Here is a 13,682-nt window from a genome sequence, read left to right as displayed (position 1 = left end):
ACGGCTCCCACTCCATCCCTGCTCCCTGTCCCTCGTGCTAAGTGTGCGAAGGCTTAGCAGTGGGTCCAGCTGCATCGTGGTAAACTTAGGACAAAGCATGTGAAATCTGAGGAAATTGCCCCATGGTGCCTATTTACTTTATTGACATTGAAACCTGTTTACGGCATGTCACTCTGTTTCACAGTCAGGACTTTGCAAAAACAGAATGAAATTAAGACCACTGTTACTCTGCCTCCAGGCACGATTCAGAGCTTTCTGAGCAAGGGTGCACTCTGCAATATGAGATATTCTGAGATCTTAGATATAACGGGGGAGACCAAGGCATTCGTGGGGACAGAACACACAAGATAGGAATTGATGAACAGGATACCTGTGCTTCGGGGGCAGAGATGGGGCTGGGAACCACTTTACAAGCTCTTCAAAGGGCTGTTCAAATCTAACGGGTTGGCGTGCAAAGGACAGTGTTCAACCTCCTTGAAGTGGGAGTTTGCGTGGTGAGAGGGTCCTAGTGTTATCATCTGGAGACAATGCAAGGATGTAGGTGGGCATGATAATGTCTTAAGTGGCAGCAAATCAGAAGCCCAGGCCTCCCTTCACGTTCCGGTGTTCCGTGGTACAGAGATCTACCCTGATAATAGCTGCTGCTGTGGAGAAATCCATCAAGCCTTCACCCTCTGCGTGACTCATCTCCCTGTGGCAGGCACGGCACTCAGCTTCCAAGAATAGCCTAGCCTGAGGGATCCAAGCTCGGAATCCCTTCCAACTTTCAGGGCTCTGAAGTTTGGCGCCCACAGAGGTCTGTGCTTAGGTAATGGGAGTGCAGATGGCTTGGTGTTTGCAGAGACAGAGACAGTGGCTAATAACCATCTCCCTGCCACCTTTCCTTTCTGCAGAATTCCAGGAGCACAAAATCCCAGGCTGGATCACATCGCTTACAAAGGAAACCTAGTCATAAGGAGGCCTCACGGTGCATTTCAGTGGCTCAGAGATAAAGGAATCAGGAAGCCCAGTCATTCATTTATTTGCTCATTCAGCAGATATTTGCCGACTGCCTTGTGAGTGAGAACCCCAGCAGGAAACGCAATGGGGGATCTTTCAGAGGTGAATCTGATCTAAATGCCCAGCCCTGAACATGCTCCTTAGTACTGAATCCTGGCAACCAGGCAGGGGAGAGATAAAAACAGAAGCAGGCATTTATTGAGCACTTACTGTATGCTGTGTCTTAAGTACTTCCCATAAATCAGCTAGATTAATTTTCCCAGTCATTCTGTGAGTTAGGTTCCTCGTCATCCTCATTTGTGAGCGGCGTGGCTCAGAGGCAGCTTTCTCAAGCTCACACAGCCAGTAGGTTGCTGTGTCAGGAGCTGAACCCAGGGTTCTCTGCTGTGAACACACTTGAAAAATCACAATGCTACATGGACCTTTTGTCACTTCCTCCCACAACGTGCCAGGCTCTTTCCTCTCCGTGGGCTTTGCACATCCCTCCACCTGAAACAGGATTGCCTTGGTTCTCTCTCATCCCTCAGATCTCAGCTTAATGGCCAGCTCTTTAAGATGCTTTTACTGTGCACCGCTCCCCCGCCACCCCAACCCAATAAGGAAGTTCTTTCCTCTTATTCTCCAGCCCAGTGCTTCACTTCCTTCACAGTCTTCATCATCTCGAGACGTCACCATGTCTGTCTGTGTGCTTTTATCCGTATACCGCTCCCCGCCAACCCCCTCTAGAATCTCAACTCCCAAAGGCATGGACCTTGTGTGTCTTATTTGCCTCCATGTCTGCAGCCCTGAGATGAAGCCTGGCACCCGGCACGTCCTCTGTCAACATTCGCGGGGTGCCTCCTTGTTAGAATGGATGAAGCCATGAGTGCCAGGCTGTGCAGTTATTGTTACCACTGTCACTACCACGGCTGTCGAAAAGGAAAGACACCCGCGATGCAGAACGCACAGCAGAACACTTGTGATCATGGTGCACAACCAGCGACCTGAGTGTTGCTCAGTGCTCGCTCCTTCCCGGGGCTCTGTTTGTGGGAGCTGCACGGGTGGGGAGGCTTCTGCCCGGGTGACAGAGGCATCAGACCCCTGACAGGTCCCCTTGTCCCCTCTCCTTGCTGAAGGGGGCTGTGCACTTTGCTGCCCACGGCTGCTGCAGGCAGAGGAAGGGAATGAACCTGGACCTGGGGTGGTGCCTCCGCAGGGCAGTAGTGACGGAGCAGAGAGTTGAGGACACAGGCTGCATTCTCCTCTGGACATCACTGCCTATCCCCAGAGTCTCAGAATGCTGGATACGGGTAGAGGTACTGGAAGCTACAGAGGCATGAGACCTGGTCCCTGTCCACGGTTAGCTTCCCCCTTCCCAAAATCTCATGCCTGTACCTAGACTCCATGAAACTCGTGCAAGCTTTCTTTAGACTCCATGTGTTTGCTTAGACTGTTTTCTCCTCGGTATCTTTTTCTCCATCTCCTCGACCTGTCTAATCCGTGGAGTCAAGCTGCCTGGTTTAATTCCCCGTCTGCTGCTTACCAGCTACATGAGCTTGGACAAGTTACCTAATCTCTGGGCTCTGCCTTTCATCCACAGGGATAGTAATGGCGCCAATCACACGTGTGTGTTATGTGCATTAGATAAGGCAGCACACAATGCTTAGCAGGATGCCAAGGCCAGAGCAAAGCACCCAGGCAACACTGCTGCCATCGTTGTTGCTATTGGTGGTGGTCTGTTATTAACACCACACTTTGCCTAGCTGGTCCCTTTTCTTGGACTAACATGTCCTTTCCACATCTCTTCCTCCTCCTCCTCATCCTCCATCTGACTATCTAACCGCTTGCCCTTCAAGGTATTACCTCTTCTAAAAGCCTTCGCTGACCTGACCCACCCTTTGGGTTAAGACCTCCTCTTCTGAGGCCTATTTACTCGTCCTTTCAACAAATATTTATTGAGCAACTGGGGAAATGAACAAAAGGGACAAAAATCCCTGCTGTGATGATGCTTCCATGCTTGAGTAGGAGGGGAGGAAGCGGCAGATAAGTGAGATGAATGAGTTAAATATGTAGTTAGACAGTAGCAGGTGCGATGGAGAAAAATAAACCAGGGAGGTAGGGTTTGGGGTCTGTCCCGGTTTCAGGGTAATTACCGATAGTCTCAAAACCATCTCGGGTTGCACAGATATGTGTTCACCTGGGAGACAAGGAATGTCAAGGTTGAGATTTCAGCTTTAAATAAGATGTCAAGGAAGGTCTCACCGAGGAGGTGGTATCTGAGTAAAGGCTTGAAACAGGGAGGTAGTGGACCATTCATGTGCAAAGACCCTGGGGTGGAGGCATTTTGGGTGTGTGTGAGGAGCACTAAAGAGGCAAGGACGGGAAGAAAAGGGGATGATGGCAGAAAGGTGACTGGAGGTGGGCCAGACTGTAAAGGGCCTTGTGGGACACAGTGAAGTCTTGCCTGGAAAATCATTGCAGGGTTTTGTGTATAAATGGGAGGTGGACTGACCAACAAACAGAGTTGCTGTGCAGGCTCTGTGTTGATACTGAATTGTAAGAAGGCACAAGCAGAAATGGGGACAGTCACCCAGAAGGAGATGAGAGTGGCAAGGACAGGCTGCTGTTGGCGGTGGTGAGAGTGTGGGGTGGGTTTGTGGATGGATGGGATTGTAGGAGGGAGAGGAAGAGAGAATTCAGAGCTGCCTCCGGAGTGCCTCGCCCCGAGCAGCTGGAAGGCGGGGGCTGCTGCTGCCTGAGACAGAGGGTAGCTTTGAAGATGCCCGTTGGATCTTGTATTCATTTTCTATTGCTGCCCTAACCAATGACCACACACTTGGTGGCTCAACACCTATTCATTTCTTATCTTCCAGTTCTGGAGGCCAGAAGTCTGACACAGGTCTCACTGGGCTAAAATCAAGGGTATCAGCAGGGCTGTGTTCCTTCTGGATGTTCTAGAGGAGAATCCATCTAGTGCCTCTTCCAGCCTTTAGAGGCTGGTGGCTTGTGGCTGCTTCCCCCGTATCCAAAGCTGGAACATTGCATCTCTCTGTGCCTCTCTTCTGAAGTCACATCTCCCTCCAACCAAAGCTGGGAAAGGCCCTCTGCTTGTAGGAACCCCCTTTTTTGCAATTATATTGGGCCCATCAGGATCACCTAGGATAATCTTCCCATCTTCAGAGCTTTAACTTAATCACAGCTGCAGATTCCCCTTTGCCGTGGAAGGTACCAAACTCACAGCTTCCAGGATTTAGGACCTGTTTGGGGGGCATTCTCGCCAATAAGCACGTATATTCAGCTGGAGATGCTGGGAGAGAGTTGGATGTTTAAATCTGGGTTTGGGGTGGAGAGCCGTGGCTGAAGCTACAGCTTGAGGGGAGCCCACGGTCCTCTTGACTCTTCCAGACTCACACTTTGTGTTTGTTCAGTCCCACGGCTCTGTGAGGCCAGACAGAGCCTCTGTCTTCTTCCTCTTTGTGTTTCTCAGAGCCACACCCCAAAGAGTTCTGGATGGTCTGTGATATGAACATAGTTTGAAACCAGACTTAAACCAAACTTGTCTCTTATTCAAAGACCATGACGTAGGTCCTAGCTCTCAGGATGGCCACCGACGCCTCTTCTCCACCCTGCCTTACACGGATGTCCAGTCTCATGAGAGCTGAGAGCAGACCATGAGCGCAGACTCGTGTGGTAGCTTCCAGGTCCCCACCTCTGTCACTCTGGGTGTGAGCTTGGGAGGTGGTTCGGGGTTTTGTGGGATGGATGCCGCAGATGTTGCTGCACTGAACATTCTCCTGTGGATGGGTTTTGGGTCAAGGCCCAGTTCCGCAGCCCACTGGATCCCGTTTTGAGTCAACGTGCAAAGCTTAGCAGTGCCTAATGCAGCAGAGAGGGTAAATAAACCCAGGCAGCAAGGAGAGACTTCCTACCAGTGACGCAGAGGAAGGCCTGTGGGGGTGGGATCTGCAGCCCACTTACTGACATCCCCGGTGCCGGGCTGGGGGAAGGATCTGCTCAGTTCTGTATCTGAACACAAGCAATGTTCTAATTTTTCTGCACCCTCTCATGGGCAGCACAAAGGGCATATTTTTTACTTTTGCAGATGGGTCTCAGAATGAACTTCCTTGAAACGAAAGTGGAAAAGGGGAATGGTTTGAATTTTCTGTCTTTGTAGAAGCCTAGGGACTTTTTCTGGTTCAGAGTCCAGCATAGAATCTTAGACAGGTCATCTCGCTGGGTCTGAGTTTCCTAATCTGATTGTGTACAGTTGTGAATGTAGCAATAACCAACATCCTAGGTGCTTACTGTGTGCCAGGCAGGAGACACTATTATTTTCCCCAACATACGGAATAGGAAACTGAGGCACAGAGAGGTGAAATGACAGTAAAGTCCCCCAGCCAGCAAGATCAGGGCTGAGGTTTTGTTTTTTGGGTTTTTTTGGTCCATTTTTTTTTATTGTGCTAAAATACATATAACATAAAATTTACCATCTTAACCTCTTCTTAAAATTAAAAAAAATTATCATTATTTTATTTTAGGGAGGAGGTAATTGGGTTTTTATTTATTTACTTATTTTTTACGGAGGTGCTGGGGATTGAACCCAGGACCTCACGCATTGCTAAGTACACGCTCTACCACTGAGCTACACCCTCCACTACCATCTTAACCTCTTAAGCGTACAACTTAGCGGTATTAAGTATATTCATCTTGCTGGGCAACCATCATCATCATCATGATCCACAGAGCTCTTTTCTTCCTAACAAACTGAAACTCTGTACCTATTAAACACTAACTCCCCACGACCCCCTCCCTCTAACCCCTGGAAACCACCAGTTTTTCTTTCTTCTTTTTAAAAAAAAAAAAACTCTGCCTTTCCCCCCACACCCTAGCCTCTGGTAACCACCATTCTACTCTCTATTACCTTAAGTTCAGCTTTTGTTATTATCATTTTTTAGGTTCTACATGTAAGTGAGGGCATGCAATATTTGTTCCTCTCTGGCTGGCTTATTTCACTGAGCATAATGTCTTCCAGGCTCACTCATGTTATCAGTATTTCCTTCTCTTTAGACTGAATAATGTACCATTTCTAGTCCTTTCATCCATTGCTGGACGTTTAGGTTAGGTTCCATACCTCGGCTGTTGTGAAAAATGCTGAAATTGAACTTGGGGTTGCACATATCTCTTTGAGATGCTGATTGTATGAGATTTTAACCCAGGTGGTCTGGTTCCAGAGCCATGTTCTCAACTACTGCACTCTGCTGTCTCTCAACAATAATCGGAGCTACTTCAGAGGAGTCTTTTAAGAGTAAAACATGACATTTGATAAATGTATAGTACTTGCCCAGTGAGGAGGAATTGGTTGATAAATGATACCTAGTATTTAAAATTTTTTTAAAAACTTTTCTTAAAAACTTTAATAAAGATGTAAGTCCCATAACATAAAGTATACTGGTTTAAAGTTTACAATCCCATGGTTTTTAGTATAAAACCATATTGTGGAACTCAGACTGCTGTCTAATTCCAGAACGTTTCCCAAAACCCGCAAAGGAACTTTGTGCCTGTTAGCATTCCCTCCCCATCTCTTTCTCCGCCCCTCTGCCCCAGCCCCTGGAGATCGCTAATCTTTCTGTCTCTTGGATTTTCCTATTCTGGAAATTTCATATGAACAGAATCATACAGTATGTGGACTCTTGGGTCTGGCTTCTTTCACACAGCATGTTTTCAAGGTTCATCCACCTTGTGGCATGTGTCAGTACTTCATTCCTTTTTATGGCCTAATAATACTCCATTGTATAGATGTAGATGTAACCCATCTTGTTTATCCGTTCACGACCTGATGGGCATTTGGGTTGTTTCCACCTTTTGGCTGCTGTGAGTAGGGCTGCTGTCTTCTTCATGTACAAGTTTTTGTGTTGACACGTTTTTTTTAAGTGCCTTCGGGTATACACTTAGGAGACGGATTGCTGGGTCCTATAGTAATTCTACATTTAGCTTTTCGAGGAGCTGACAGACTGTCTTCCACACCGGCTGCACCATTTTACATTCCCACCAACAGTGCACAGGGTTCCTTTTTCTCCACATCCTCATCAATGTTTGTTATTTCCCATTCTTTTAATTTTACCCATTATAGTGCATGTGAAGTGGTTATCTCATTGTGACTTTGATTTGTATTTCCCAGTGACGTTGAGCATCCTTTCATGTGTTCCTTGGCTATTTGTATGTCATCTTTTGAGAAATGTCTATTGAAGTCCTTTGCCTATTATTTAATTGGGTCCTTTCATTGTTGAGTTGTAAGAGTTCTTTATACCTTCTGGAAAGGAGACCCTTCTCAAATACGATTTTCAAATGTGTTCTTCCATCCTCTGGGTTGTCTTTCCACTTCTTGGAAGTGTTCTTTGATGCAGAAGATTTTTAATTCTGATGAAGCAGGCCTAGATTATTGTTTACGATCCATTTCCCTCCTCTAGCCTACGTTTTTTTATCCTCAAACATAACAGCCTTAGGAATTTGTTAGTGCTGTGCTGGTTCTGGGGGTGGGGAAGAAAAGGCCAGCCCTCTGTGCTTTGTCAGACCCCAGACTCAGGACGAGAGGGGAGGAGGGAGAAGGACCTTCAAGGAGTCAGTCGAGGATAGTGCTTTAGTGTCACTGTCACTGCCCCCAGCTTCAGAATCCCTCTCCCAGACCAACCCTGATTGACGTCAGCGTGTGATGAAACAGCCCTTTTGAGTCTTTAGAGGCAAGTCTATAAATGATTTTTCTGTCTCCCTGGGCTTTGCCTACAAGAACTTTCCATCTCTCTCTAGTTGTTAGGAATGCTCAAGAATTACAAGGTCTTGTTCCCGAGTTTCCTCAACCTGCCTCTGCGTCTTTCTCAGCTCCTTTTCCCTCCTGCTTCTCCACAGCCGCCTTGATGAAAACCAGCTGCAGACTGACAACACCCAGTTCCAGAGGGTCCCAAACTTCAGTGTGTGTCACAACCACCCAGGAAGCTTGCTATTCAGTGTGCAGATTCCTGGGCGGTTCCCCAGTAATAATGAATCCAAATGTCTAGGGGGTAGGACCTAGGGATGTGCATGTTTCACCAGATCCCCGGGTGATTCAGATGTCAGAGATCTACAGACCACCTCTTGAGAGGCGCTGCTCTATTCTAGAAGCCTACCCATCCACATCTGAGTTCCAAACTTGGCTGCATATTAGAATCACCAGGAGAAACTTAAAACCTCTGCGCATCCAGGGCACATCAAGGACCAGTCAAATCAGAATTTCTGAGCCTGGGACCCAGGCGTCGGTAGTTTTGAAAGCTCCCCAGGTGGTTCCAAGGTGCAGCTAAGGCTGAGAATGAGAGGTTATATAACCTGCCTGGGACTGGAGGCCACAGCATTGCATGTGCTGCTTCCCTTGGCTGAGCCCTCTAACCCACTCAGGTCAGCTGGATTCAGGAGCTTACTCTCTTCTCTTTCATCCATGCTGCAATTTATTTTTATTCTCTTGCTGCAAACTGAAGGCACAGAATTGGAAGAAGGGAGATGTGCACACATCTCCGAGTTCCCTGCAGCAGGGGTTGGCTGACCACATAGGGCGTTGCCGGAGGCATTGCTGCTTGCTTTCATGATGGTACTAGATTGACCTGGACTTATTGAGGGAGACACTGATGCCCCAAGCCCCCAGGTAAAGGGGCCGTCACCTTCTGATCATGAACCTCTGACACCAGGCTCTTTCTGGAGAAGGTTGTTCCACAAAATGGTCAAGAATGTGGCCTTTGGAGTCGGGCTGCCTGGTTTGAATTTTAGCTCTACCACTTGGGTAGGTGAGCTACTGGTCTTCCCTGAGCCTCTGTTTCCTCATCGATACAATGGGAATACACAGAAGTACTGAAGAATTATCTTAAGCTGTTAAATGGATAAAGAAAATGTGGTATATACATACAGTGGGATACTACTCAGCCTTGAAAAAAGAAGGACATTTTGCAATACGGGACAATGTGGGTGAAACTAGTACCCCATTTCACTTACGTTAAGTGAAATAAGCCAGTCACAGAAAGACAAATACTGCTTGATTCCACTTACGTGAAGAATCTAAAACGGTCAAGTTCATAGACTCGGAGAGTGGAAGGGTGGTTGCCAGGGGCTGGGGAAGGAGGAGATGGGGAGTTACTAATCCACAGGCACAAAGTTTCAGTTGAGCAAGAGGAGTAAGCTCTGGAGACCTGCTGGACAGCATCATCCCCACAGTCAACAGTCCTGTATCGTGCACTTAAAAATGTGTTAAGAGGGTAATCTCATGTTAACTGTTCTTTCTACAATAAAGTAAAATTAAACATAAATAAATAAATGTGATTGCACTTTCAGAAAGAGAGAAAATCATGTTAAGAATGAAGACAGTCCGTGTAAAATATACAGCTGCATGGCTGGTGTCAACGCCTCTCCCCTTCTCCATGACTGCCTTCCAAGCAGCAAGGTTGATAGGCAGGCAGGTGCTTGGGACCACGCCAGTGGCAGGAGCAACGGCCAGGCACCTGGTCCCAAGTGCTCCCACGTGCGGAAGCTCAGCCAGTCCCTGTACCTTCTCGGCTCCAGCCCCGCCTGCTGAGTGTCGTCACTTGTCCTCTACCGGACCCCTCCCCCAACTCCCCGTCAGTTCCTCTCTGAAGGCACAGCTGTGATAACACCATGGAACCCCATCCTGGTCATCTCACGCTCCTGAAGTTTGGCTTAATATAACATCTCCGTGTGAGGAGGGGCATTGCATGTCAGGGCAGCCAGAAGAGTTACACATGCATCTTCTTAGCGAGACCCACGCCTCACCTGGTGAGGCTCCAACTCTCCCGCTTGACTTTCTTGTTGCAGTTGTAGAGTGTAGACTCCATGCAGTCCCCCTTGACCTCGCCTGAGTCTGCCTCCAAGTGACCCATAGTGACATGTTCTCCTCACGCCAATACATTTATTACATTGCATTTCCACTGACATCATTTTTTAAGTTATAAATAATAAGTAATTAATTTGTGTCCCTGTTTTTTAGATTCCCCATATAAGAAATATAATTTGGCACTTTTCTTTCTCTTTCTGCCTTACTTCACTTAGAATGACAATCTCCAGATCCATCTATGTTGCTGCAAATGGCATTATTTTATTCTTTTTTATGGCTGAGTAGTATTCCATTGTGTGTGTGTGTGTGTGTGTGTGTGTGTGTGTGTGTGTGTGTGTGTGTGTATACACACCATATATATGTGTGTATATATATACCACATCTTCTTTATCCAGTCATTTGTTGATGGACATTTGGGATTGTTTCCATGTCTTGGTTATTGTAAATATCCACTGACATCATTTTTAGAATATTTCTAAGTTTATAATTTTCCAAGTTTACATGATTATACCTTTACAAAGCTTCTTACCACACACCCCAATTTCTCATTCAACAGCATTCAATGTCCAACCATATGCCAGGCATGGTTGTTTTAGGTACATGTTATTTAAACTGACTTCTCAGTTTCAACACCCTAGATTTTCCCTTCTGATCAATACCACCCACCACTAGCCAGGGAAGTGTTGGATAAATGACAGTTATTCCTCCAGGAGGGCACAGAGTTCTGTGACCTCTGGGGCAGGACACTCAGGTGATTGCCTTGTGGATTCAGGCGGCTCTCCCAGACACAGAGACATGGGGAGAGGAGGAGAAAAAAGGAAGCCAGGACAGACTAAGGGAGCCTGACTCCCTGGAAGGGCAAGTGCCCCTGGGGAAAGTAGACGAAGGAGAGAGGGCACTTGGAACACGTCTCTTTCATAAACCATCAAGTCCAGATGGCCCGCGTATGAGGTGGCCTGCCGAGCTGTCTAACCCCACTGCCGAACAATTTACACAGAATCACAAAAAGGAGCCACAGAGGTCCAGCAGGAGCAGAGGGAAAAGAACAGCCTGCCTAAAATTTACTGCCCAGAAAGTCTGATGATAAGTGATCATGGAACATGAGAGGGAGAAATTCATAAATATCTCAGTGTCAGCAGGATCTTAGGCCCTGGCTGTTGCTTGAAGTTTAGGAACAAATCATCCCAGGCCACACCGGGAGCATTTTGTACCAAAATTACAAACCACTGACGTACAGGAATGTTGTGGCTGCCTAGCTTTGCAGCTGTGGACCAGCGTCTCTCAGACTTTCACGAGCACACCTTTCATGAGATCACCTGGGACCTGGTTCAGCAGAGCGGAGGGGCAGCCCGAGTCTCTCTGTTTCTAAGACGCTCCCATGAAGTGCGGATGCTGCTGCCGGTCGTGGACCACTTGTTGAGTAGTGAGGCAGGACGGATGCTTGGTAAACATTCAGGAGGGGCCTGAGTGGAGGTGCTTCCTAGTGGCGTGGAAGCAGCAGGGGTGCCTAGAAAGCACTGCCGCTGGCTCTGCGGCCTGTGTCCAGGTGAGGGCTTGGGGACGCCCCCCGGCTGAGGGGGAAGAGCCAGGCTTTCTGCCTCCTCTCAGGCGGAGAAGAGAAGGATTGCAGTTGCGACTGTTGTCACTGAGCTCAGAGAAAGGGGGCAGGTGGGGTAGGGGGTGGGCAGGCAGGAGGGGCCCCGGATTTGGAGTGTTTCTTGGTTGTCTTTCCTCTGCCTCCCGCCCCAGCTGCCTCTTTTCGAGTCTTTTCTCTCTTCAGTGATTGCACCCCCACCGTCATTCCAGCTGCCTAAGCCAAAGCCCTGGGAGCTGTCCGTGGTTTTTAGTTGTTGCGAAAGGCAGCTGTATGCAGCTTGCGTGTCCCCAGCACCGCTGCCTGCGAGTGGCCATGGGCCTGGAACACTTTCCTGTAAACAGACAGGAGCTCATACTGCCCGTGCTGGACGTGTGTCCTTGCTGGGGCACCTCTCGCCTGCTCTGGGCCTGACGTGGACGTCTTGTTCTGTCTGGGCATGTGTGTTGTGTTGGCACCCGGCCACCCCCCGCTGCTATGTCTGTTCCCGGCGGGGAGGAATTGGGGTCCTTTTACTGCGTCATGAAGTGGGGTTCATGCAGCCGCACCACTGTGTGCACTGTGGAGTGGAACCCGGACCATGAGGGGCCGACACGCTGCCACGGACTAGGTCTTGTGGGCTCTGTCTCGCGCCCTCTCGTCTTGCTGCAGGTAAGTGCTGCGCCGTGTGAGTCCTGCGTCTGCGCTGGCCCTGGTGGCCTCGAGTCATGCGCTGATCTCTTCCCTGGTGGTCGCTTATTGTTCAGCTGTCGCTACACAGCCTGACCTCCCATCGAGCAGAGGACCAGTCCCTCCTTTCTTCCCACCTACCCTGTCTGGTGCAATTTATAATTATTCTCCTGCAAACGTACACCTTGAATTCTTTCCCCTTTCCACTACTGCCACCATCTCTCACCTGGACCTCTGGGGCAGGCTTCTAACTGGTCCCTCTGTTTCCACCTTCATCCCTCTCCCATCCATCCATCCCACTGGAGGCAGGCCCCTTCTCTCCTTCCTAGCCTCCAGGGGCTTCTCATGACATCTGGGCTAGAATCCAGGTGCCTTCTCAGGATCCGAGGCCCCGCCTTTCTCATCCCTCTCTCCCCGGCCAGCTCTGCGCCATCACGCTGGCTGTCCTGAACGCACCCATGTTTTCTGAGTCTTTGCATAGTCTGTTCCCTCTGCCTGGAACCAGCACCCCCTCCTCCACCCCAAATGAACCCTCCCTTCTCCGCGCTGGCTTCTGCTCCCCTTCAGATCTCTGTTCCACCAGATCTCTTTCCTCAGAGAGGCCTTCCCTGACCACCCTGTGGGTGGTTAGTCTCTGGCACCTGTGTTTTACCTTCCAGCACTAATCAGAAGTTTGGTTGGTATACTACCATTACCTGCCTCTCCCACGGGGCTATAAGCTCCATGAGGCCAGGGCGCCCACCTTTCTCCTCTGCTGCTCATACCCAGGGCCCGGGCCCAGGCTCATAGTAGACACTCCACACGTATTAGTTCAAGGAGTGAATGAATCAAAGAATAAATAAGCTTCAGGAAAGCAGAGGACAGAGAGGGGTGTGTGAAAGAGGCGAGCATTCCCTGAGCACCTACTGTGTGCGCTGCACACCTATCATGTTGTTTACTCTGGCCCACAGATTGCAATCAGATGCATCCTGCAGCCCAGAGGGTTTGATTAACCTGCTCCGGTTACACAGCCACAGAGTAGCTAGTATGCACTCTGCTGTAACAAAGCCTAGGGTTTCTTGACCATAGCATTATGACGTTTGGGTCCAAATAATTTTTTGCTGTGGGGTGGCTATCTTGTGTATTGTAGGGCATTTAGTGTATCTGTGGCTTCTAGCCCTCAGTGCTAGTAGCAGCTTCCCCAGTTTATGATAACCAGAATGTCTCCAGACACTGTCAAATGTTTCTTGGGGGCCCAGTGAGCCTCCAGTTGAGAACCACTGGCTTAGCTTTTGGATCATTTCAGCCTGCTTCTCTCCTCTGATCCCTGCTGCCCCCGTCCTCTTGGAGAGCCACGGTTTTTCCTGTGGACGCTCTCTGGCTCCAATATTTCCCACAGTCCTTCTCGCACATCCCTCTGGGAATGCAGCAAATGGATGGTGATGTTCGGAGGGTTGCAACAAACATTTGCTTTTCTGGTTTATTTAGCATCAGCCCCAGTGTTCAGATGCTTGTGTCACTGGCATGGACACTAACAGGCTGTCTAGAAAATGTGCAATGTTTTTTTTTTCCATTTGCCTAAATAGCAGGTCTAAA

The sequence above is a fragment of the Camelus ferus genome, chromosome 18 (genome assembly GCF_009834535.1).
Source record: "Camelus ferus isolate YT-003-E chromosome 18, BCGSAC_Cfer_1.0, whole genome shotgun sequence".
Lineage (NCBI taxonomy): Eukaryota > Metazoa > Chordata > Mammalia > Artiodactyla > Camelidae > Camelus > Camelus ferus.
Note: the sequence above shows the minus strand (reverse complement) of the source record.